Source organism: Lithobates pipiens, unplaced genomic scaffold (genome assembly GCF_037356315.1).
Source record: "Lithobates pipiens isolate NorthernLeopardFrog02 unplaced genomic scaffold, aLitPip1_a1.2 Scaffold_19, whole genome shotgun sequence".
Classification (NCBI taxonomy): Eukaryota; Metazoa; Chordata; class Amphibia; order Anura; family Ranidae; genus Lithobates; species Lithobates pipiens.
Window position 1 is genome coordinate 47,026,316 of NW_027507764.1, and position 25,231 is coordinate 47,051,546.

A 25,231-nucleotide genomic window follows, 5' to 3' on the forward strand; every position below is an offset into this window, starting at 1 on the left:
ACTTAAAGACCTGCCATTTTTTTTAGATTTTTTTTGAACTTTTTGTTTACAAGTTAAAATCTGTATTTTTATTTTTTGCTAGAAAATTTCTTAGAACCCCAAACATATATTATATCCCTCAAACGTTATGATATATATCATATATTTTTTTTTTTAAATGTTTGGGATATATATATATATATATATATATATATATATATATCTCTATCTATCTATCCCAAACATTAAAAAAAAAAAAAAAAATACATATATATATATATATATATATATAGTGTGTGTGTTCTAAATATAAAATATTATAATAACATAAAAATGTGTGTGTGTGTGTGTGTATGTGTATATATATATATATATATATATATATATATATATATATATATATAGCCCCGGAAGAATTTGCCCCCTTCCCGACCAGAGCACTTTTTGCGATTCGGCACTGCGTCGCTTTAACTGACAATTGCGCGTGGCTCCCAAACAAAATTGACATCCATTTTTCCCCCCCCCCCACACACAGAGCTTTTTTTTGGTGGTATTCGATCACCTCTGTGGTTTTTTTTATTTTTTGAGCTATAAGCAAAATAATATTTTTTTCCTTCAGTTTAGGCGTATACCTATTCTACATATTTTTGGTAAAAAAAAAAAAAAAAAAAAATTCACAATAACCGTATATTGATTGGTTTGCACAAAAGTTATAGCGTCTACAAAATAGGGATAGTTTTATGGCATTTTTATTGAGATATATATATATTTTTTTTTTTACTAGTAATGGCGATCAGTGTTTTTTTTTTTATCGTGACTGCGACTTTATGGCGGACACATCAGACAATTTTGACACATTTTTGGGACCATTGGCATTAATACAGCGATCAATACTAAAAAATTGCATTGATTATTGTACAAATGTCACTGGCAGTGAAGGGCTTAACCACTATGTGACACTGTAGGGGTTAAGTGTGTCCTAGGGAGTGATTCTAACTGTGGGGGGGGGGGAGGGGCTGTGTCTGACACGTCACTGATCACCACTCCCGATTACAGGGAGCAGAGATCAGTGACAGTGTCATTAGGAAGAACGGGGAGATGCTTGTTTACATTAGCATCTCCCGTTCTTCTTCTATGGGAGACGATCGCCGGTATGCGGGACCCGCGATCACGGAGCTCCCGGTGGGCGCGCGTGTAAGCCGCCTCTTATAGGGCCAAGTACAGTTACGTTAATCTGCCTGTACGTGTCCTTCTGCCACAGTATATCTGCGTGAGGCAGTCAGGAAGCGGTTAAAGCAGAGACCCTAGAGAATAAAAACGAGGATTGTTGCTGTATTTTATATTATGCCTTATTTGCGCAGAGGTCTTTCAATTTTTTTGGAGGGAGAAAAAGACACTTTCATGAAACAAAAATAAAAACACAACACAATATTTACCCCATTACCCCATTCACTTTATTTCTGAACAACGTAAGTACATAAATCACAGATATGAAAATGCTAATTAGGAACATGTTCGATGAAAATGCAACACAGTGCAAGCCGTAACATAGAAAGGAAGCGGATCTGTATACATAGAAAGGACCCGCAATACCAGGTGCTAGAGTCTCTGTCTAGCCTGTAAATTTTGTACAAGGTGGATCCCTTTTTTTTTTTTTTTTTAATATACAAACGAGAAGCAAAAAGGCAAAGCAGGAAGAACAGTGAGAAAGGGGAGGGGGGACCCCAATTTTTTTGTATAATGTGGAAGATGATGTTACACCGAGTAAATAGATACCTAACATGTCACGCTTTAAAACTCGTGGAATGGTGACAAACTACGGTATTTAAAACTCTCCATAGGCGATAATTTAAAAATGTTTTATAGGGGGATTTGGGGGGTTTGTGATAGAAATGGTGGGGAGGTTGTGCTAGGTGTGGTGGGGACTTTTTTGGGATGGAGATTTGTGCTAGTAGGGATAATTTGGGGGTATTTGTGCTAGGAGTGGAAACTTTGGGGGGGGGGGGGGGGTGGATAGTGCTGGAAGCTTATGAGGAATTTGAGGATTTTAGCTAAACATGCAGGTCAGCGCTCAGTTTTTGAGGGAGGGGATTTTTGCTGACACATAATACTCATACACCTTGGGGGGGGGGGGGGGGGGGGGTGGGCACAGTTTGGGATGTTTGCCCTGGGCTCTAGATGACCCCTCGTCCTGGCACTGTACCCTGGTTGTATAGAAGTTAAAGCAGAGTTCTGATAAAAAAATAAAATCATATCAGCTGGAGTGACGATGCGTACTGCGCACACGCAGACCCATTGGAGGCATTTCTCGATAAAACACCAGGATGCGCCGGCGCTAAGGGGTTAAAGCGGAGTTCTCTTTAAAAAAGAATGAAAAGTCAGCAGCTACAAATACTGGAGCTGCTGACTTTTAATAATCGGACACTTACCTGTCCCAGGGTCCAGCGATGCGGGGGAGCGAAGCCCCGCTCGTCTCCCCCCTCCTCTCTGCGGCACCTGCATTTTAAGTGTGGGTGCCCAGCTGTGGCTTCACAGCCGGGCACCCGCTGCGCATGTGCGAGCCACGCCGCACGCCATGACTGGGCGGCAATTATCTGGGAGGTGTCCCAGATGATTGCCGAGAGGGAGGGGGGAGAGGTGATCTCTGTTCTGGTGCCACGGTGTGCCAGGAGGAAGTGGGAGCTGGAACCCTCTGGAAAGAGGGTACCGGATCACCCCCAAAAAAATAACATGCCAAAAGTGGCATGTCAGGGGCTCACCTCCCTTAAAGCGGAAGTTCCATTTTAGGGTGGAGCTCCACTTTAATCTGTTGATCAACATTTGTACAACCACCATGTCAGGGTTTTCTTTTCTGAGCGATCAGTGCCACCGGCTATAGCCAGCAACACCGATCATTGTGTTCTGACAGCAGAAAGGATCCCCCCCCCCCACGAACCTAGAATGTGTTGATGGGGGGGTATCGGCATGTTTTTTCTTGTCATCTCGTGGGGAGATCCCCAATATGCAGACATACACCCCATATCCACAGGTACAATCATTACTTCCCTCATTCAATCCTTCTACTGTTAACGAGGTTGCTAAATATTTTCTAACGCCCACTTAACCACCTGCCCCCTGGACCCTTCTCCCTCACATGCTATGCTCACCCTCTGGCTCTATTTTACACTCTCTAAGGCCGCGTACACACGGGCGGATTGTCTGCCCAACTTAGTCCGCTGAACCGTGTTTCAGCGGACAATCCGCTCGTGTGTGGGCTTCAGCGGACTTTTTCAGCGGACAGTCTGACGGACTAAGTCTTTCGGAATTTCCGTAATTTTGTCCGTCCAAACTTGGTTTTGTCCGTCCAAACTTGGTTTCAGCGGACAGTCCGCTGGTGTGTAGGCAAGTTGGACGGACTAAGTATGGCGCATGCTCAGAAAGGATTTACACGGCCGAAGGTTGCATTGCAGTGTATTGGACGTCGTTTTTCTAGTCCCGTCGTACGTGCTGTACACGTCATCGCGCAAGCTTTCAGCGGACTGTCTGTTCATCGTGTGTGGTCAAGTCCGTTCATTCAAATGTTGGACGGACTGTCTGTCGGATTGTCTGACGAACTTAGTTGGGCAGACAATCCGCCCGTGTGTACGCGGCCTTACTCACATCTTCAACCTCTCCCTCTCCTCTGGCACCTTTCCCAACTTTCTAAAACATGAACTAGTCACCACCATCCTTAAAAAGCCCTCACTGGACCCCACCAAACTTAACAACCTACGCCCCATCTCCTTACTCCCCTTTTCCTCCAATCCCCTTGAACATCTGGTCTACAACTGACTGAGCGACCATCTGACTGGGAACAAACTTCTTGATCCCCTTCAGTTTTGATTTTGCCCTCAATACTCTACAGAAACTGCTCTCCTTAAACTCGCATACGATCTACTAATGACTAAAACCAATGGACAGTATTCTGTATCCTACTCCTGACCAACCCCTCCTTCTCCAAAAACTCCCCTCCTTTGGTCTCTGTGACATCTTTTTTGGTTCTCATCCTACCTATCCCACCGCATCTTCCGTCTCACTTACAATTCTACTTCCTCCTCTTCCTTTCTCTGTCGGAGTCCCCCAAGGTTCTGTTCTTGGACCTCTCCTATTCTCCATCTACACCTCCTCCCTGGGTCACTTGATAGCCTCCCATGGCTTTCAATATCATTTCTATGCTGACGAAACCCAAATTTATCTCTCTACCCCCCCAACTCAACCCCTCTGTCTCCACACGTTTCACAAATTTACTAACAGACATATCAGTCTGGATGTCAAAACTACTTCCTCAAACTCAGTCTATCCAAAATCTATCTCCTAATATTTCCTCTCCCACTTTCCCCTTCCCCTGATTTCTCTGTTAAAATCAACGGCTCAACTATCGGCCGGTCCCGGCACGCCAAAGTCCCCGGTGTAATCCCGGACTCTGAACTTTCCTTTCGGCCCCACATCCAATCACTGTCCAAAGTTTTCCACCTCAACCTTCGCAACCTTTCCAAAATACTTCCTTTCCTAACCAAGAACGCCACAAAGCTTCTAATTGGCATAGGGATTATCTTGCAACTCTCTCCTCATTGGCTTATCTTTAAATAGGCTACCCCCCCCCCCCCCCCTTCAGTCTCTTTAGTCCATCATGAATGCTGCTGCCAGACTCATCCACCTTACAAACCGATCAGTGTCTGCTACTCCTCTCTGCCAATCCCTCCACTGGCTTCCTCTCACCCAACAAATGGAATTAAAAATATTAACAATAACTTACAAAGCCATCCACAACTCTGCCCCCCAGCCACATCACTAGCCTAGTCTCAAAATACCAACCAAATCGTTCTCTTCGTTCCTCCCAAGACCTCCTGCTCTTTAGCTCCCTTGTTACCTCCTCATATGCTCACCCCTCAGGACTTCTCCTGAGCCTCTCCCATCCTTTGGAATTCCCTACCCCAATCTGTCCGACTATCTCCAACTCTATCCACTTTTAGGTGATCCCTGAAAACGTTCACCTTCAGAGAAGCCCATCCTTCCTCCACCTAACTGTACTTTTATTTTCACCATCAGCTCCTCCCCCACAGTAATTATCTTTTCTACCACTTAACCCTCCCTTCTAGATTGTAAGCTCTAATGAGCAGGGCAGCCACTAAAGGTCTGCTTCTCCTCCTCTCCCTCTGATAGGCATTAAGTGACTGCAGGAGGAAAATGGAGGGGATTTGTTCCCCCTCCTATCCAGGTCCTGCTGCCCCTGGGATCAGGGAAGAGCCCTGGCTGGAGGTCAGGGGGGCCCACCATGGTTTCTTGCACCGGGGCCCCGAAGGTTCTAGCTACGGCACTGGATGCACAGATACCATTTTTTTTAGTGCATACCGATACCAATCACCGATACCTACCGCAACTGCCACTTATACCCCCCCACACACCATCACTACTGCCACTGATACCCCCCCACAACCATTACTACCACTGATACCCCCCACAACCATTACTACCACTGATACCCCCCCACAACCATTACTACCACTGATACCCCCCCACAACCATTACTACCACTGATACCCCCCCACCACCACTACTGCCACTGATACCCCCCCACCACCACTACTGCCACTGATACCTCCCCCACCACCACTACTGCCACTGATACCTCCCACACCACCACAACTGCCACTGATACCTCCCCCACCACCACAACTGCCACTGATACCTCCCCCACCACCACAACTGCCACTGATACCTCCCCCACCACCACAACTGCCACTGATACCTCCCCCACCACCACAACTGCCACTGATACCTCCCCCACCACCACAACTGCCACTGATACCTCCCCCACCACCACAACTGCCACTGATACCTCCCCCACCACCACAACTGCCACTGATACCCCCACACCAACACTACTGCCAATGATACCCAACACACCAACACTACTGCCACTGATACCCCTCCTGCACCACCAGTACTGCCACTGATACCCCCACACCACCACTGCTGCCACTGATACCCCCACACCACCACTACTGCCACTGATACCCCCCGGCACCACCACTACTGCCACTGATACCCCCCGGCAACACCACTACTGCCACTGGTACCCCCTCGGCACCACCACTACTGCCACTGGTACCCCCTCGGCACCACCACTACTGCCACTGATCCACCCCCCACTACTGCCTCTGATTACCCCTCCCCCCCACACCACCACCACAACCACTGCTGCCACTGATTCACCCCACCATGACCACTACTGCCTCTGATCCCATCCCACAACCACCATCCTTGCCACTGATACCATTCCCCTCCCACCACTCATCACCCCCCCCCCCCCCCCAACCACCACCCTCACCATGGATCCCATCCTACTAGTACCACTGCCACTCATCCCATCCCATCCCATCCCCCTCCAACCATCACCCTTGCCACTGATCCCATTCCCACCACCACATCTGCCACTCATCCCATTCCCCCCCCCCCCATCACTGATCCCACCCCCCCAACCACAACCCTTGCCACTGATCCCATCCCCCCTCACCGCTGCCACTCATCCCATTCCCCCACCACCACCGCTACTACTGATCCCTTCCCCGCCCAACCACCACTGTTACCACTGATCCCATCCTCCCCACTGCTGCCACTCATCCCATCTCTCCTTCACCACTGCCACTCATCCCATCCCCCACCACCAATTCTACTGATCCTATCCCTCCTCAACAACACTTCTGCCACTCATCCCAGGGGCGTAACTACAGGGGTCATAATTGCAATAGCACACCTGTTGCCCCTGAACACCTGGATGGGGGAGGGGGGCATTTAGAGGAACAAATCCCCCCCACAGCCAGACCTAGTCTGCCGGAAAGTCCAGTTGTGTGTACGCGGCATAAGAAGCCTGCCCCACTGTGCCGCAACATCGGTTCTATTCATTTAATACATATTTCAAATGTAGGGAAAACCAAGCCCACCCCTGGAAGCATTTCTGAGGATCTGAGAAGTCGTTCATCTGGTCATTGAGTGTCCCGCCATCCAGTTAGCACGGCCCATATGCCACTTCTCCAGATACATTTGTTCAGCAAGGTGTGATGTGTTGGCACTTGGAGAAGGTTTAGCACCCCGAGCTGCTGTTTTTGTTTTGTTTAATTCCAGGATGAGGAATTTCGCACAGATATACAAAAACGCAATGGCTGCTGCTTCTGTCCCTGAAATATGACCGCTATGCGTAGAAGCACAATTCTATCTGATCCTTTTTTTTATTTTTTTTTATTTATTTTTTTTCTTTGCAGTGCCGCGTTATTTTATTCATCTTGTAAAGCTAAGAGGGCAATAACAATGTTTTAGGTTAAAGTGACACTAAGCTCTGGTATAAAAAAAAAAATATATAGATATACTGTAAATATAGCATATATATATATATCTCATATACACTATATTATCAAAAGTATTGGGACACATGAACTTTAATGGCATCCCAGCCTTATGCCCCGTACACACGAGCGGATTTTCCGTCGGAAAAAACTTGGAAGCTTTTTCTGACGGAATGCCACTCAAGCTTGGCTTGCATATACACGGTCACACAAAAGTTCTCTGAACTTTCGACCGTCAAGAATGCGGTGACACGGTTGGAGTGCGCCCCCCATTCACTTGAATGGGGCACATTTGACGGCAGTGCTTCCCACTGAATGCGACGTGCTGTTTTAGTTTTGGTCGCTGCTTGTGTACAGCCCTGAGTGCCCGCATTTCAGTGTTTAGGTGGGCGGTAAAACCACGGCTAATTGTTTTTTTTCACAACAGATGCTCAGCGTGGCTAATTTACAAATAGCCTCTTCTCTTCTTTTTTACCTTTTTTTTTTTTTCTCTTTTCCCTTCTTCCTTTTGGAAACAGGAGGTGTAAGATAAGTATGTTGCATTGTGGGTATCAGTCCTGAGCAGAAGATCCTATATTTGGCTCAGATTTTTTTTGTTTGTATAAAATTCTTTCAATAAAAATTTAATAAATAGAAACACGAAATGAAAATAAACAAATAAATAAATATTACTATTATACAGGATTTATAGAACGACAACAGTTTGTGTAGCGCTTTACAATATAAAGGGAGATAGTACAATACAATGAAATACAAGAGGGCTAAAAGGGCGTGCTTATAAGGCAGGATTCACACCTATGCAGTTTTAGTGCTTTTTGCATTTTGCAGATTTGCACTACAGAACGTGTTCCATAGGAAACCATGTGAAATGGACTGTAGAGCCAATCTGCAAAATGCAAAAAGCACTAAAAATGCATAGGTGCGAATCCAGCCTAAGAGCTTACAATCTCATCCACCTCCCGTCCGCCCCATACCCGAAAGACGGCTACAGCGTGGACTGAATTTGCCAGGAGGGCGTCCATAGACATCTTTCCGTGCTCGAGCGGCCAGCGCACCCCCTGCAGGGCGTGCGCAGTGCGCTCTGTGATCAGCGAGTCTATGAGACTTGGCTGATCAAAGATCGGAGTAAGGGGTCGATCCCGACCCCTTACCACGTGATTAGCTGTCAGCCAATGACAGCTGATCATGTGATGTACAGTAAACAGAACCGGTAAACGGCTTTTTTTCTCCTCGTGCTAGTAAAAAAAAAAGAAAAGCCGATCACCGGCGACTGTGAGAGGGACATCAGTCCCGATCATGGAGAACCTCTGCAGAAGCTTCTGTGCCACCTGCCAGTGCCCACAGTACCACCCATCAGTGCCCATAGTGCCATTTATAAAATGTCACCAATCGGTGCCTCATCACCAGTGCCGCCTATCAATACCACCTACCAGTGCCCATTAGTGTCACCTATCAGTGCCCATCAGTGGCATCCAACAGCGCCGCCCATCAGTGCCCATCAATGCCGTCTTATCAGTGCCCATCAGAGCCATCTTATCTGTGCCTATCAGTGCAGCCTCCTCAGCAAATATCAATGAAGGAGAAAAATTAATCATTTGAAAAATTTTATAACAAACTATGAAACTTTTTTTTTTTTTTTAAACTTCTGTATTTTTTTGTTTGTTTAGCAAAAAATAAAAACCGAAGTGGTTAATAAATACCACCGAAAGAAAGCTCAATTTTTTGGGGAAAAAAATGATAAAAATTTAATTTGGGTACAGTGTTGTATGACCGCGCAATTGTCATTCAAAGTGTAACAGTGCTGAAATCAAAAAATTGGTCTGGCTAGGAAAGGGGTTTAAGTGCCCGGTAAGCAAGAGGTTAAAGATACATTTGTTTAAAAAAAAAAAATAATAATTTTTAGGGAACATTAATCAAGAACACTAAATGTTACCATAATAACTGAGAATGTGTACTCTAGAAGAACCCATAGCTTTGCTCCCAATGTGTAGTGAATGGCATTTGTCACATAGGTAATGTTTTTCCTGAATGTCATCGCAGATCAATTATTTCCTTTGTTGCTTTTTCCACTTTAACAACCTTGATGTCCCCTTTTGTCAGATGTCGCCTTCCCTCCAAAAAGGAACGTGTGATTAGAAGTCATTTTGGATGGATTCAGATCTTGTCTTGTCTGCATTGTCCTAAAGTTTAGATAATTCACTTTAATGTCTCAGCAAACACATAGGAGCAACAAAAGTAACTTTGTTTCCCTGTTTGTTTATTTTACTTTAATATTATCTGCATTGTTGTCTCATTATTGTTTTACTATTCTGCTACATGATAAAGAAGTTACATTACATTTTAATCTTACTTATCTACACTGTTATCATAGCATGGTGCCAGCAGAAACTTCTCACTGAAACCTGGCATTTAATAGCTCTCCCCTCCCCCACCCCCGCAGCTCCCCATACCGAAACAATGGCACAATCCCACCACCCTTGGACATCTGTGCTGCTGGCCAGCGCTAACCTAAACATGAACAATCACGCCAAGCCTTTCTCAGCCTTTTTACCATAGAGGAACCCTTGAAATAGTTTTTAGGTCTCAGAGAAAACCTATGACAATTATTAGACCTCCAGTTTATGGTACATTACCATGATCAGTAGGTTGTGGAGACTTTTAAATGAATGATTTACCTAATGATTATGAAAATCCTAAACAAATAATAATAATGGCAAATAGGAACACAGACAGTGAAAATTGTAGTGGCAGTGTTAATCGGTGTAAAAGTGACGCTTAAGGTGGTGGTCAGTGTACGTAAAGTTGCAGTTAGGGCCGGTTCACACAGGGGGCGACACGACTTGCCGTGCCGCGACCTGACAAGTCGCCCCCGTTCTGTACAATGGAACCGTTCTAAGAGGAGCGACTCGAGTCGCTCCGACTCAGAAAAAAGGTTCCTGTACTACTTTTGGGCGACCTCGGGGCGACTTGCATTGACTTCTATACAGAAGTCATTTGCAAGTCGCCGCTAAGGTCGCGGCAGGTCGCGGTGAGGCAAGTCGTGTCGCCTCTCATCGCCCCCTGTGTGAACCGAGCCTTAGTGTAGAAGTGACCCATACAGTGGTAGTCGGAGTAGACGTGACCCATACAATGGTAGTCGGTGTAGAAGTGACCTATACAGTGGTAGTCGGTGTAGACGTGACCCATAGAGTGGTAGTCGGTGTAGACGTGACCCATAAAGTGGTAGTCGGTGTAGACGTGACCCATTGAGTGATGGTTTTTGTAGAAGTGACCTATACAGTGGTAGTTGGTGTGGAAGTGACCTATACAGTGCTGTTCGGTGTAGACGTGACCCATAGAGTGATGGTTGGTGTCGTAGTGACCCATGCAGCGGTGGTCAATGTAGAAGTGACCCATACAGTGACAGTCATTGTAAAGGTGACCCGTACAGTGGTGGTCAGTGTAGAAGTAACCAGTAAAGATGTGGTCCTTGCAATCGTGAGCCATGCAGTGGTGGTCAGTGTAGAAGTGACCCGTACATTGATGGTCAGTGTAAAAGTGACCCTTAGCTCCTGTACCCACGGTCGGAGATTTCGACAACCAAATCCGTCGGATTTTGTCCGAAACTGTTGCATACACACGGTCCGACTAAGTTGTCGAAAAATCAGATCATTCAGAACGTGATGACGTAATTTTGTTACGATGGGACTACGTTCAGGCTAGTAGCCAATAGCTTTGATGTAGGAATTTGATCTGAGCATGCGTGGCACTTGGTCCGATCAAAATTCTCTACACATGATCGGAGTATGTCTGATGGAACCAGTTGGTCCGGAAATATTTCCAACATGTTGGAAAATTGGGTCCGACGGATATTCAGACGGAATCAGTCCGATGCATACCACACACAGTCGGATTATCCGACGACACGGTCCGATAGGACACATTCCGATGGATTCTCCGACCGTGTGTACAAGGGCTAACAGCAGTAGTTGGCATAAAAGTTACCCTTACAGTGGTGGTCAGTTTAGAAGTGACCCGTACAGTGGTGATTGGTGTGGAAGTGACCTACTGTATACAATGGTAGTTGGTGTAGAAGTGACCGCCCCCCCCCCCCCCATCTAGTGGTGGTCGGTGAAGAAGTGACCCATACAGTAGTGGTTGGTGTGATAGTGACCCATACAGTGATAGTCGGTGTAGAAGTGACCCATACAGTGGTGGTTGGTGTGGAAGTGACCCATACAGTGGTGGTTGGTGTGAAAGTGACACATACAGTGGTGGTTGGTGTGAAAGTGACACATACAGTGCTGGTTGGTGTGGAAGTGACCCATACAGTGGTAGTCGGTGTAGAAGTGACCCATACAGTGGTAGTCAGTGTAGAAGTGACCCATACAGTGGTGGTTGGTGTGGAAGTGACCCATACAGTGGTGGTCGGTGTGGGAGTGACCCATACAGTGGTGGTTGGTGTGGAAGTGACACATGCAATGGTGGTTGATGTGGAATGACCCATACAGTGGTGTTCAGTGTAGAAGTGACCCATGCAGTGGTGGTTGGTGTGGAAGTGACACATGCAATGGTGGTTGATGTGGAATGACCCATACAGTGGTGTTCAGTGTAGAAGTGACCCATGCAGTGGTGGTTGGTGTGGAAGTGACCCATACAGTGGTGGTCGGTGTGGGAGTGACCCATACAGTGGTGGTTGGTGTGGAAGTGACACATGCAATGGTGGTTGATGTGGAATGACCCATACAGTGGTGTTCAGTGTAGAAGTGACCCATGCAGTGGTGGTTGGTGTGGAAGTGGCCCATACAGTGGAGCTCGGTGTAGAAGTGACCCATACAGTGGTGGTTGGTGTGGAAGTGACCCATACAGTGGTGGTTGGTGTGGGAGTGACCCATACAGTGGTAGTTGGTGTGGAAGTGACACATGTAGTGGTGGTTGGTGTGGAATGACCCATACAATGGTGTTCAGTGTAGAAGTGACCCATGCAGCGGTGGTTGCTGTGGAAGTGGCCCATACAGTGGTGTTCGGTGTAGAAGTGGCCCATACAGTGGTGGTTGGTGTGGAAGTGACCCATACAGTGGTAGTTGGTGTGGAAGTGACCCATACAGAAGTGGTTGGTGTAGAAGTGACCCATGCAGTGGTGGTTGGTGTGGAAGTGACCCACACTGTGGTGGTCGGTGTGGAAGTGACCCATGCAGTGGTAGTCAGTGTAGAAGTGACCCATACAGTGGTGGTTGGTGTGGAAGTGACCCATACAGTGGTGGTTGGTGTGGAAGTGACCCATACAGTGGTGGTTGGTGTGGAAGTGACCCATACAGTGGTGGTTGGTGTGGAAGTGACCCATACAGTAGTAGTCGGTGTAGAAGTGACCCATATAGTGGTAGTCAGTGTAGAAGTGACCCATACAGTGGTGGTCAGTGTAGAATTGTCCATACATTTGTGATTAGTTCAGAAGTGTCCATACAGTGGCGGTTGGGGCAGAAGTGACCTGTGTAGTGGTGGTAGGTGTAGAAGTGAATCCTTAAATTGGCAGTCAGTGTAAGTTCTAGTAGAAAATGGTTTGATTGCTCCCTGTAATCTACCGGTGTTCTTTTCTCAAGGAATTCTTGGCAACTTCTGGAAGAATCCTGGTTGAGGAGGGCTTTAGCTTTTCATCACAATAATAAAATAAATAAATAAGCCATCATCATTGCAATGCTCAGGGTTCCTGCATTGTTAACCCCCTGAAGCCTTCTATTGTGGGGCTGTAGGAAGAAGCAAAGGACTACACATGCGGTGATGTCGCTGCACTTGGCACAGTCTGTGAGTCCTGCTGTGGTAGCAAGTGGCTCTCGTATTTTTCCTATTTGCAGATCCCTGTGAATGGATCTGTGAATGGATCTGGGAATGGATGATACATGGAGATACGGATGGCCATACTACATTAAAAAAAAATATATATATGATTCCACAGGAAGGAGCACCCTGCAATTCAGGTAAGTGGGCTTGAGGAATGTGACCATGTTTCATGCGACGCCCTAGGCATAGGGCAACATGAAAAGACACTCAGAAAGGAGGGGTGTGCCTTCAATATAAATGTATATGTTTTTTTTATTGTTTAATCTTCTTGTTTCGTTGGAGTGTGGGCACTTCTCCAGCATTCACTCCCTGCCTCAGTCCCAGAAGCTCACTGAAGAACATGTTTTAATTGAAGCCTGCAGTGTACATTAGCCATTACAGTATGATATTACTTTACAATATTCTCCAAAGTGCTCCACTTCCCTGGGGAGAAATGAGCTACATAATAGTATTATTGTTATTAGTATTACATAATAGGTGTATTAACAGATCACATGTGCAGGCAGGGCTTATTGCTTTGTACGCCTGAAGATTTGCTGTTCTCTAGGCTGAGGTAACACTGATGAGGTTTCACCAGCGGCAGAATCGGCAAAAGAATTGGTTAGTGCGGCCAAACTGACAATCATTTTTAAAAACTTTAAGGAGAAGGCTGGATTTTTTTTTCAAACAAATGTATTTCTAATGCCGCGTACGCACGATCGGAATTCTCGTCGGAAAAAGCTCTGATGGTTTTCCTGTCGAAATTCCGACGGAATTCAGCTCAAACTGTCTTGCCTATACACGGTCACACCAAATTCCAACCACCAAGAACGCGGTGACGTCCACCACGTACGACGGGACTAGAAAAAGGAAGTTCATTACCTAGTAGCTAATAGCTTCCATCTGGTAGTTGAATCTGAGCATGCGTGAGTTTTTGCGCATCGGAATTGCATACACACGATCGGAATTTCCGATAGAAAGTTTTTCCATTGGGAAAATTGAGAACATGCTCTCGAATTGTTGCTGGCAGGAATTCGGGCAGCAAAATTCTGATGGAGCGTACACACAGTCGCATTTTCCGATGAAAAGCTCTCATCTGTCTTTTGCTGGCCGAAATTCTGATCGTGTGTACGCAGCATAACAGTGAATATGGTTTTTGTACGGGAAGGTCCATTCAATCTGAAATTGAATGCTAAAAGCAAACAAAATTTTGACCGACTTTTGCCAAGTCAGCAATTGTCATAGACGTGTGCACAGAGGGTGCTGGGTGTGCCTGGGCATAAATTAAATATTTACCGGCCCCTTCCTTTTCTGAACGAATACACCGAGTGATCTGTATAAATAAAAATTCCTCAAGCTACCCTAAATAATCCCTAAGGTACAATTGGCATCAGGTGTGGTTAAAAACAATCTGTGTGAAGGTGAATCAACTGCCCGTGCACAGCTGCACCAGACTATAAAATACATAAGATAGTAAAAATCCTCTTCCAGGTAGCTTCACATCCTATGTGTGCCAGTAGTCTGCACAAACAAGCATGAGACTGTCTCCTCCACTGTCCTGGCCCCTCGCCTACATGTGATGACACATGGCAGATCCCCCTGAGGAAGACGAGTTATCTGTTCCAATCACTCCTTTGTTGATTCTTAACTGAAGCTATGTTTACTATGCTTCCATTTGTGAATGAATGGGAAGCTCTGTCCTTAGTCCCTTTTTCTGTCTGTCTCAAAAGTGAGACATCAGGGGTCTGTTAAAACCTTTTGATATTTCACCAAATGGGGCTCCTAAAAAAATGTATAAAAGAATAATAAAAAAATATTATTGTAAAAAATAATAAATAATAGAATGTAAATATTGACAAGGAAAAGGGGGAGTAGGGGAGAAAAATAAAAAATGAAAATAAAAGAACCTTCACATAAAAAGACCTCAAAAGAAAAAATGTGGGTTCAGTTGGACTTTTTAGGCATAAAGAAAGTTGTAGACACAACCAGTATATTCAAAAATAATTGTTTCTATTTATTTTTAAAACAGAAAATAAAAACAGAAAATAAAGAGTTCAATTTCCTTTCTACACACAAAAAGGAAATGTTTCCTCCTTGTAACTACACATTTAAGACCTAATTGACATCCTATCAAAAACAGTAAGATCCATTTCAAATTCCCAAAAAGGAAAAGACAAAATATGTATCTATATAAATATAGGATTAAGGATATCAACCATACAGTCAGCAATTACATATATTTTTTTGGAGCTCTACATGTTTCGCGTCTGCGATGACGCTTCTTCAGGAGCTGATAACAGTGTTATTCCTTCATAGAGTGTGTCCCATATAGAGAGAACAAAATTTCCGAAGGAGATTGGGGAAGTTGCTACGATTGATTACACAACCATTTCTCCACAAAGGGAAAAAGAGTAATTGTTGAGCAAAAAAATTATATAGGTATAGGTTTTGAGCTTAATCACCTGAAAGGTGTATTGGGCTCATAAGGTTTCAAATCTTCAGTGTTTAATAAATATTCTTGAGACGTAAGTAAAAGGAGGTAGGGTCGGTGATGGAAACTATTTAGTATCCCCTAAGCTCAAAGTGCAATGAAAACGGACCAAGTTCCCACTGGGTAAAGAAGGAAGGTAAGAGGGGGAATCAAAAAGGCAGACTATTCAGCCCATTCACCCCTATCATATTGTTTGTTGTGTACAAGATGGCCGCCATTGTATAAATAATAGAAGTAAAAGCTACTGACACCAATCTATGCTCTCTTGACACCATCCACTGCTCTGCTGATATACACACATGTGCATGTTTGTATTCTGGGGTGCACACCCCTAATGCAATAGGCTGCGCACGCCTATTGAGAATGTTCATACGAATGTTCCCTCGAAAATCTACTTCTGTACGGCTAGCTAAAATGTGACCCTAAAGCCCCATACACACTATCAGATTTTTTCCTTCAGATTTACCAAAACCATGTAGTGCAAGGGCCTGCCTGATTACCTACACATTGAAACTCCTAAGGTTTGACCTCATATTATATGGTTTTGGTAAATCTGAAGGGAAAACTCAGCAGAAAATCTAATAGTGTGTATGGGGCTTTAATGATATTTTGAATGAGAGAACTACAAGTACCATCATCCATTGCGGTTGACAGCTTTTAGTTCTTAATAAACTGTGAGGGCGCTGATGAGCTCTCATAGTTCACTCACAATCCCTGCAGCTTGTAAACATTGGAGTAATGGACTGGTGCAATGCTTTTCAGGCTCCTTTCATCTGTATGCTTCTAGAACTGGTTGGCTTTTTGTGCTGCTTCTTCCTCTCACACTCCAGCCCTGCTGTACAGGGACTGCTGGCTGATACCAAGCCATATTTAGCCAATCAAAAAATGAAACGTAATATTGTATTCATGATTCCAGAGCCACATTTCCATCTTTTATACCTGCCTAGAGTTCAGCTTGCCCACAGCCCACAGTTTATATACGTCGTTACTTTGACTTTTAATACCAGGGTTATGACAGCAGCTAGCTGCCATAACCCCCCAGGATCGTTTTTTCTGTGGACAATTTGGCATCTGCTAAAAGTGATCCTGGCGGCGGATTTGCAGCGGGATCACTTTTAGAGGAGAGGTGCCCAAGGGCAGACTGACCATTCGGGTACTCGGGCACTGCCCGAGGGCCCCATGCCACTAAGGGGCTCCATCAGGGTTGTCGGCCTCAATAAAACCAGGGACAGTATGTAAAAATCTGTGTTTTTTTTTTAAATCCCAAGATTATAGCTGCCCCACCTCTCCAGCACCTTTTTTGGTGTGTGTGTGTGTATGTGTGTGTGTGTATACTGTGTGGCCCCATAATCTATTACCCGCGGGCCCTATAATCTCCTATTGCCCAGGGGCTCCATAATCTTCTCCTATTGCCCGGGGGCCCCATAATCTCCTATTGCCCAGGGGCCCCATGAGTTGACAGTCCGCCCCTGGAGGTGCCCCTCCCCCAGGAAGTCGAGCGAGGGCAAGATAGCCCCCCACTTGGCTCTATGCCCTTGGAGGAGCAAAGCGACCTCCGATGTCACTTCCGGTTCTCAGGTATAAAGAGATGTTTTTTGGAAGGGGTTTTTTGAGTTAAAGTGTCCAAAAAATGTTTTTCATCTTTTACTTTTAAGGGTAAATGAGAGATTTGAGGTCTTTTTGACCCCAGATTTATCAATAAAGAGGACCTGTCATACTTATTTTTTTATTACAAGGGATGTTTACATTCCTTGTAATAGGAATAAAAGTGATCAAAACAAAAATAAAGGAACAGTTTAAAAAGTTGTAAAGTAAAAATAAAAAAGAACAAAAAATACATTTAAAGCACCCCCATCCCTGAAGTAAATGCACGCGCAATCGCGCCCACATATGTAAACGGCGTTCAAACCACATGTGAGGTATCGCCGTGATTGTTAGAGTGAGAGCAATAATTCTAGCACTGGACCTCCTCTGTAATTCTAAACTGGTAACCTATAAAAAAAAATTAAAGCGTCTCCTATGGAGATTTTTTAGTACCGTTGTTTGTCGCCATTCCACGAGCGTGTGTAATTTTAAAGCGTGACATCTTAGGTATCTATTTACTCGGCGTAACATCATCTTTCACAATATACAAAAAAAATTGGCTAACTTTACTGTTATTTTTTTATTTTATTTTTTTATTCATTAAAGAGGAAGTAAACCCTGATGAGTTTACTTCCTCTTTCATTCCCTGCAAAGGTAAAGCATAATGGACTACTGTGCATCGCATAGTAGTCCATTATGTGTCACTTACCTGACACAGGAGCCAGCGATGTCACCGCTGTCCCCTGTAGTCCGGAGCCTCCATCTTCTCGGTGGGTCTCGCCGCTCCGTCGCTGTCATTTGGCGAAGCCGCAATGGCGTCACTCCCGCGCAAGTGCACGGGAGCCGCCACTCGCGGCATATCGCAGTTGACCGCGGCACGCTCAGTGCGCCTGCACGCCGCTGTCTACGGCGCATGCGCCGTAAACAGCGGTGCCTGTCTTTCGGTAAATATCTCCTAAACCGTGTAGGTTTAGGAGATATTTGTTGGACCTACAGGTAAGCCTTAATCTAGGTTTACCTGTAGGTCAAAGTGTGTTGTAAGGGTTTACAACCACTTTAAAGTGTATGTAATTTTCTAGCAAAATATACTAATTTAAACAAAAAGTTCCAGAAAAGGCCTGGTCTTCAAGTGGTTAAATGTGTGCTTTCAGATCTCCTTTAATAATAATATTATCTTCTGTGTTGGATAGTAAGGAATTAACTGAACCATAACGCCATCCAGAATGATTCCTCAGACACACCCATATGCTGGGTGTGAACCTCTCAACACCCTTCTGTTCCAATCTCCAGTAAAGATAATTGTACATGTGCATATCACATCGTGTACACACCACGCCGTCCCTATTAAGTCAGTTTATATTTAGTGCTGAAGGGGTGGAATACCATGATAATGATATTAGCACTGGAAACGCCTTCTATATATTGGGAGGATAATAAGAACTTACCATACAAAGAACATACTAATTACCCCTCCAATTATATCTGTCCAGTACACCCAGTACCAGGTCCTGATAAGAGGGGACCAGGCCTTTTCTGGCACCTTTTGGTTACAAGTAAAAATCTGTATTTTTTGCTAGAAAATGACTTAGAACCCCCAAACAATATACAATATCTCACAAAAGTGAGTACACCCCTCACATTGTGTAAATATTTTATTCTATCTTTGCATGTGACAACACTGAAGAAATGACTCTTGGCTACAATGTAAAGTAGTGAGTGTACAGCTTGTATAACAATGTAAATTTGCTGTCCTCTCAAAATAACTCAACACACAGCCATTAATGTCTAAACCGCTGGCAACAAAAGTGAGTACGCCCCTAAGTGAAAATGTCCAAATTGGGCCCAAAGTGTGATTATTTTGTGTGGCCACCATTATTTTCCAGCACTGCCTTAACCCTCTTGGGCATGGAGTTCACCAGAGCTTCACAGGTTGTCACTGGAGTCCTCTTCCCCTCCTCCATGAGGACATCACGAAGCTGGTGGATGTTTGAGGCCTTGCGCTTCTCCACCTTCCATTTGAGGATGTCCCACAGATGCTCAGTAGAGTTTAGGTCTGGAGACATGCTTGGCCAGTCCATCACCTTTACCCTCAGCTTCTTTAGCAAGGCAGTGGTCATCTTGGAGGTGTGTTTGGGGTCGTTATCATGTTGGAATACTGCCCTGCGGCCCAATCTCTGAAGGGAGGGGATCATGCTCTGCTTCAGTATGTCACAGTACATGTTGGCATTCATGGTTCCCTCAATGAACTGTAGCTCCCCAGTGTCGGCAGCACTCATGTAGCCCCAGACCATGACACTCCCACCACCATGCTTGACTGTAGGAAAGACACACTTGTCTTTGTACTCCTCACCTGGTTGCCGCCACACACGCTTCACACCATCTGACCCAAATACATTTATCTTGGTCTCATCAGACCACAGCACATGGTTCCAGTAATCCATATCCTTAGTCCGCTTGTCTTCAGTAAACTGTTTGCAAGCTTTATTCTTTAGAAGAGGTTTCCTTCTGGGGCGACAGCCATGCAGACCAATTTGATGCAGTGTGCGGCGTATGGTCTGAGCAATGACAGGCTGACCCCCCCACCCCTTCAACCTCTGCAGCAATGTTGGCAGCACTCATACGTCTATTTCCAAAAGACAACTTCTGGATATGATGCTGAGCACGTGCACTCAACTTCTTTGGTTGACCATGGTGAGGCCTGTTCTGAGTGGAACCTGTCCTGTTAAACCGCTGTATGGTCATGGCCACCATGCTGCAACTAAGTTTCAGGGTCTTGGCAATCTTCTTATAGCCTAGGCCATCTTTATGTAGAGTAACAATTCTTTTTTTCAGATCCTCAGAGAGTTCTTTGCCATGAGGTGCCATGTTGACCTTTCAGTGACCAGTATGAGAGAGTGAGAGCGATAACATCAAATTTAACACACCTGCTCCCCATTCACACCTGAGACCTTGTAACACTAACGAGTCACATGACACTGGGGAGGGAAAACTCACTTTTGTTGCCAGCGGTTTAGACATTAATGGCTGTGTGTTGAGTTATTTTGAGGGGACAGCAAATTTACACTGTTATACAAGCTGTACACTCACTACTTTACATTGTAGCAAAGTGTCATTTCTTCAGTGTTGTCAAATGAAAAGATATAATAAAATATTTACAAAAATGTGAGGGGTGTACTCACTTTTGTGAGATACTCTATATACAGAGGGGACAGAAAGTATTCAGACCCCCTTAAATTTTTCAGTCTTTGTTATATTGCAGCCACTTGCTAAAATCATTTAAGTTCATTTTTTTTCCCCTCATGAATGTACACACAGTGCCCCATATTGACAGAAAAACACAGAATTGTTGAAATTTTTGCAGATTTATTACAAAAGAAAAACTGAAATATCACATGGTCCTAAGTATTCAGACCCTTTGCTCAGTATTTAGTAGAAGCCCCTTTTGATCTAATACAGCCATGAGTCTTTTTGGGAAAGATGCAGCAAGTTTTTCACACCTGGATTTGGGGATCCTCTGCCATTCCTCCTTGCAGATCCTCTCCAGTTCTGTCAGGTTGGATGGTAAACGTTGGTGGACGGCCATTTTTAGGTCTCTCCAGAGACGTTTAATTGGGTTTAAGTCAGGGCTCTGGCTGGGCCATTCAAGAACAGTCACGGAGTTGTTGTGAAGCCACTCCTTCATTATTTTAGTTGTGTGCTTAGGGTCATTGTCTTGTTAGAAGGTAAACCTTCGGCCCAGTCTGAGGTCCTGAGCACTCTGGAGAAGGCTTTCGCCCAGGATATCCCTGTACTTGGCCGCATTCATCTTTCCCTCGATTACAACCAGTCGTCCTGTCCCTGCAGCTGAAAAACACCCACAGCATGATGCTGCCACCACCATGCTTCACTGTTGGGACTGTATTGGACAGGTGATGAGCGGTGCCTGGTTTTCTCCACACATACCGCTTAGAATTAAGGCCAGAAAGTTCTATCTTGGTCTCATCAGACCAGAGAAGCTTATTTCTCACCATCTTGGATTCCTTCAGATGTTTTTTTTAGCAAACTCCATGGGGGCTTTCATGTGTCTTGCACTGAGGAGAGGCTTCCGTTGGGCCACTCTGCCATAAAGCCCCGACTCGTGGAGGGCTGCAGTGATGGTTGACTTTCTACAACTTTCTCTCATCTCCCGACTGCATCTCTGGAGCTCAGCCACAGTGATCTTTGGGTTCTTCTTTACCTCTCTCACCAAGGCTCTTCTTCTTCGATAGCTCAGCTGGCCAACTCCAGGAAGGGTTCTGGTCGTCCCAAACGTCTTCCATTTAAGGATTATGGAGGCCACTGTGCTCTTAGGAACCTTAAGTGCAGAAGGAATTTTTTTGTAACCTTGGCCAGATCTGTGCCTTGCCACAATTCTGTCTCGGAGCCCTTCAGGCAGTTCCTTTGACCTCATGATTCTCATTTGCTCTGACATGCACTGTGAGCTGTAAGGTCTTAGATAGACAGGTGTGTGGCTTTCCTAATCAAGTCCAATCAGTATAATCAAACACAGCTGGACTCAAATGAAGGCGTAGAACCATCTCAAGGATGATCAGAAGAAGTTAGAGTTAGATATATAAGCGTCACAGCAAAGGGTCTGAATACTGAGGACCATGTGATATTTCAGTTTTTCTTTTTTAATAAACCTGCAAAAATGTCAATAATTCTGTGTTTTTCTGTCAATATGAGATGCTGTGTGTACATTAATGAGGAAAAAAATGAACTTAAATGATTTTAGCAAGTGGCTGCAATATAACAAAGAGTGAAAAAATTTAAGGGGGTCTGAATACTTTCCGCCCCCACTGTATATATATATTTTTTTAGCACAGACCCTAGAGAATAAAATGGCAATCGTTGCAGTGTTTTTATGTCACACGCTATTTCAAACAATTTTTGGGGGAATAAATACACTTTAATGAATTTTAATGCAAATAATAATACAATATATAACCCAATGAGGATTTTTCGCACATATTTTCTTTCTCTTATTTATTTTCTTTTTTCACACTGACCTTTTAATTATTTTTTTTTATTATTAATTTTTATTCCTATGATAAGGTATGTAAACATGCGTTATAATAGAAATAAGGGATGATAGGTCCCCTTCATGAAGAGATATGGGGTATATGCACTGGTGGTCGGTCCATAGGGGGCGCAATTGTTTTTTTTTGGTCCTTAAGTGCACTGAGTTCGGACGCCGGACACAGTGCACTATGGGAAGCGCCATGTCTATGCAATCACAAGATTGCAGAAGTGACACTTCATTTGTGGGCGTGTAGCCAGCCTTGCGACACTTTCTGAAGCGCAGAGTAGCTTCCGCCCAGCGCCTGTAGTATCTGTTACTACGGCTGGGCGGTTTCATTGACATCCGAGTTTGATGCCACTTCCTGTTTTCTCTCTCCCATTGCGCCCGGGAGAGAGGACACGGGAAATATGAGGAGCGTAATCACCGCTGCCAGTGGAAGGAGACATCGCAGGAGAGGACACCATAGCAAGGTAAGTACACAGGCTGGACAAAGGCTGGCTGCATTCTGCATTTCATGGGACACATGCTGGACACAGGGACACAGGCCGGCTGCATTAGGTGGGACACAGGCTGGACACAGGGACACAGGCTGGCTGCATTTGATGGGACACAGGCTGGCTGTATTTGATGGGACACAGGCTGGCTGCATTTGATGTGACACAGGCTGGACACAGGGACACAGGCTGGCTGCATTTGATGTGCCAAAGGCTGGACACAGGGACACAGGCTGGCTGCATTTGATGTGACACAGGCTGGACACAGGCTGGCTGCATTTGGTGGGACACAGGCTGGACACAGGGACACAGGCTGGCTGCATTTGATATGACAGGCTGGACACAGGGGCACAGGCTGGCTGCATTTGATGTGACACAGGCTGGACACAGAGACACAGGCTGGCTGCATTTGGTGGGACACAGGCTGGCTGCATTTCATGGGACACAGGCTAGACACAGGGACACAGGCTGGCTGCATTTGATGTGACACAGGCTGGACAAAGGGACACAGGCTGACTGCATTTCATGGGACACAGGCTGGACACAGAGACACGGGCTGGCTGCATTTCATGGGACACAGGCTGGACACAGAGACACAGGCTGGCTGCATTTGGTGGGACACAGGCTGGACACAGGGACACAGGCTGCTGCATTTGGTTGGACACAGGCTGGCTGCATTTCATGGGACACAGGCTGGACACAGCGACACAGGCTGGCTGCATTTGATGTGACACAGTCTGGACACAGGGACACAGGCTGGCTGGATTTGGTGGGACACAGGCTGGACAAAGGGACACAGGCTGGCTGCATTTCATGTGACACAGTCTGGACACAGGGACACAGGCTGGCTGGATTTGGTGGGACACAGGCTGGACACAGGGACACAGGCTGGACACAGGGACACAGGCTGGTTGCGTTTGATGTGACACAGGCTGGACACAGGGACACAGGCATTTCATTGGACACAGGGACACAGGCATTTCATTGGACACAGTTTGGACATGGACACAGGCTGGCTGCATTTGTTGGGACACAGGCTGGCTGCATTTCATGGGACACAGGCTAGACACAGGGACACAGGCTGGCTACATTTGGTGGGACACAGGCTGGACACAAGGACACAGGCTGGCTGCATTTCATGTGACACAGTCTGGACACAGGGACACAGGCTGGCTGCATTTGGTGGGACACAGGCTGGACACAGGGACACAGGCTGGACACAGGGACACAGGCTGGCTGCATTTGATATGACAGGCTGGACACAGGGATAAAGGCTGGCTGCATTTGATGTGACACAGGCTGGACAAAGGGACACAGGCTGGCTGCATTTCATGGGACACAGGCTGGACACAGGGACACAGGCTGGCTGCATTTGGTGGGACACAGACTGGACACAGGGATAAAGGCTGGCTGCATTTGATGTGACACAGGCTGCATGTGAGGAGGGTCTCCAATGGGGACACGTGATGAAATCTGGTGGCAGGCGACGTGGCTAGTGACACGCTCAGGGCTCCCATTGATTCTGCATTATGGTGAGTTGAATGATGGTGGAATACCATGATAATGATATTAGCACTGGAAAGCACTGGAAACACCTTCTATATATTGGGAGAATAACAGGAACTTACCGTACAAGGCAAAGCCAACATCTGCAAAGATTATACTAATTACCCCTCTAATGATATCCGTCCCATACATGCAATACCAGGTCCCAATGAGGAGGTGATATACATTCTGCTTTTGCCAGTTTCTTGCACACCCAATAATAAAAACAAGGCAGGGGCGAAAACCCTTCCACGTTCTATCCAAAAGGTTTTGGCTTTAGATACAGTTTAATGCTGAACTCCAGGATAAGCAGATATCATCGTCTAATCCCATTCATCGCGTGTATTCTTCCTTGAATCTCGGTGTGTTTTGTGAATTTCTTCCAGATCTGTGCAGTACTCCAATTGAGACTTTCCCTCTGTGTAACAGAGACCAATCACTGCTCTCTCTCTCCTTGTGCAGGGGACTGGTCTTGTCTCCGCCCCCTCCTGTAGTTTTCTGAAGGCAGTCTGTAGTGGGTGGAGCCTACTGGGCCCCTCCCACTGCTTTGATCTTTTCCCAGCCTATGTACATCACAGTAACAATGTCACTACTATTTTTTTAAGGTAATATCTGGGTTTGCAAAGGCATTTGGTGCACACAAAGTGTATTTAAATCATCTGTGGCTATAGAGTAGTGGACTGCAGCCCCTTGCTTGCTTTTAGCCAGCCCTTGGGGCACTATTTTCTTCACTGACATCAATGATGGGGTACAGTTCCTCCCAATAATGTCAACAATGACATCAATGATGGGGCACAATTCCTACCAATGACACCAATGATGGGGCACAATTCCTACCAATGACACCAATTATGGGGCACAATTCCTACCAATGATGGGGCACAATTGCTACCAATGACACAAACGATGGGGCACTATTCCTACCAATGACACCATTGAT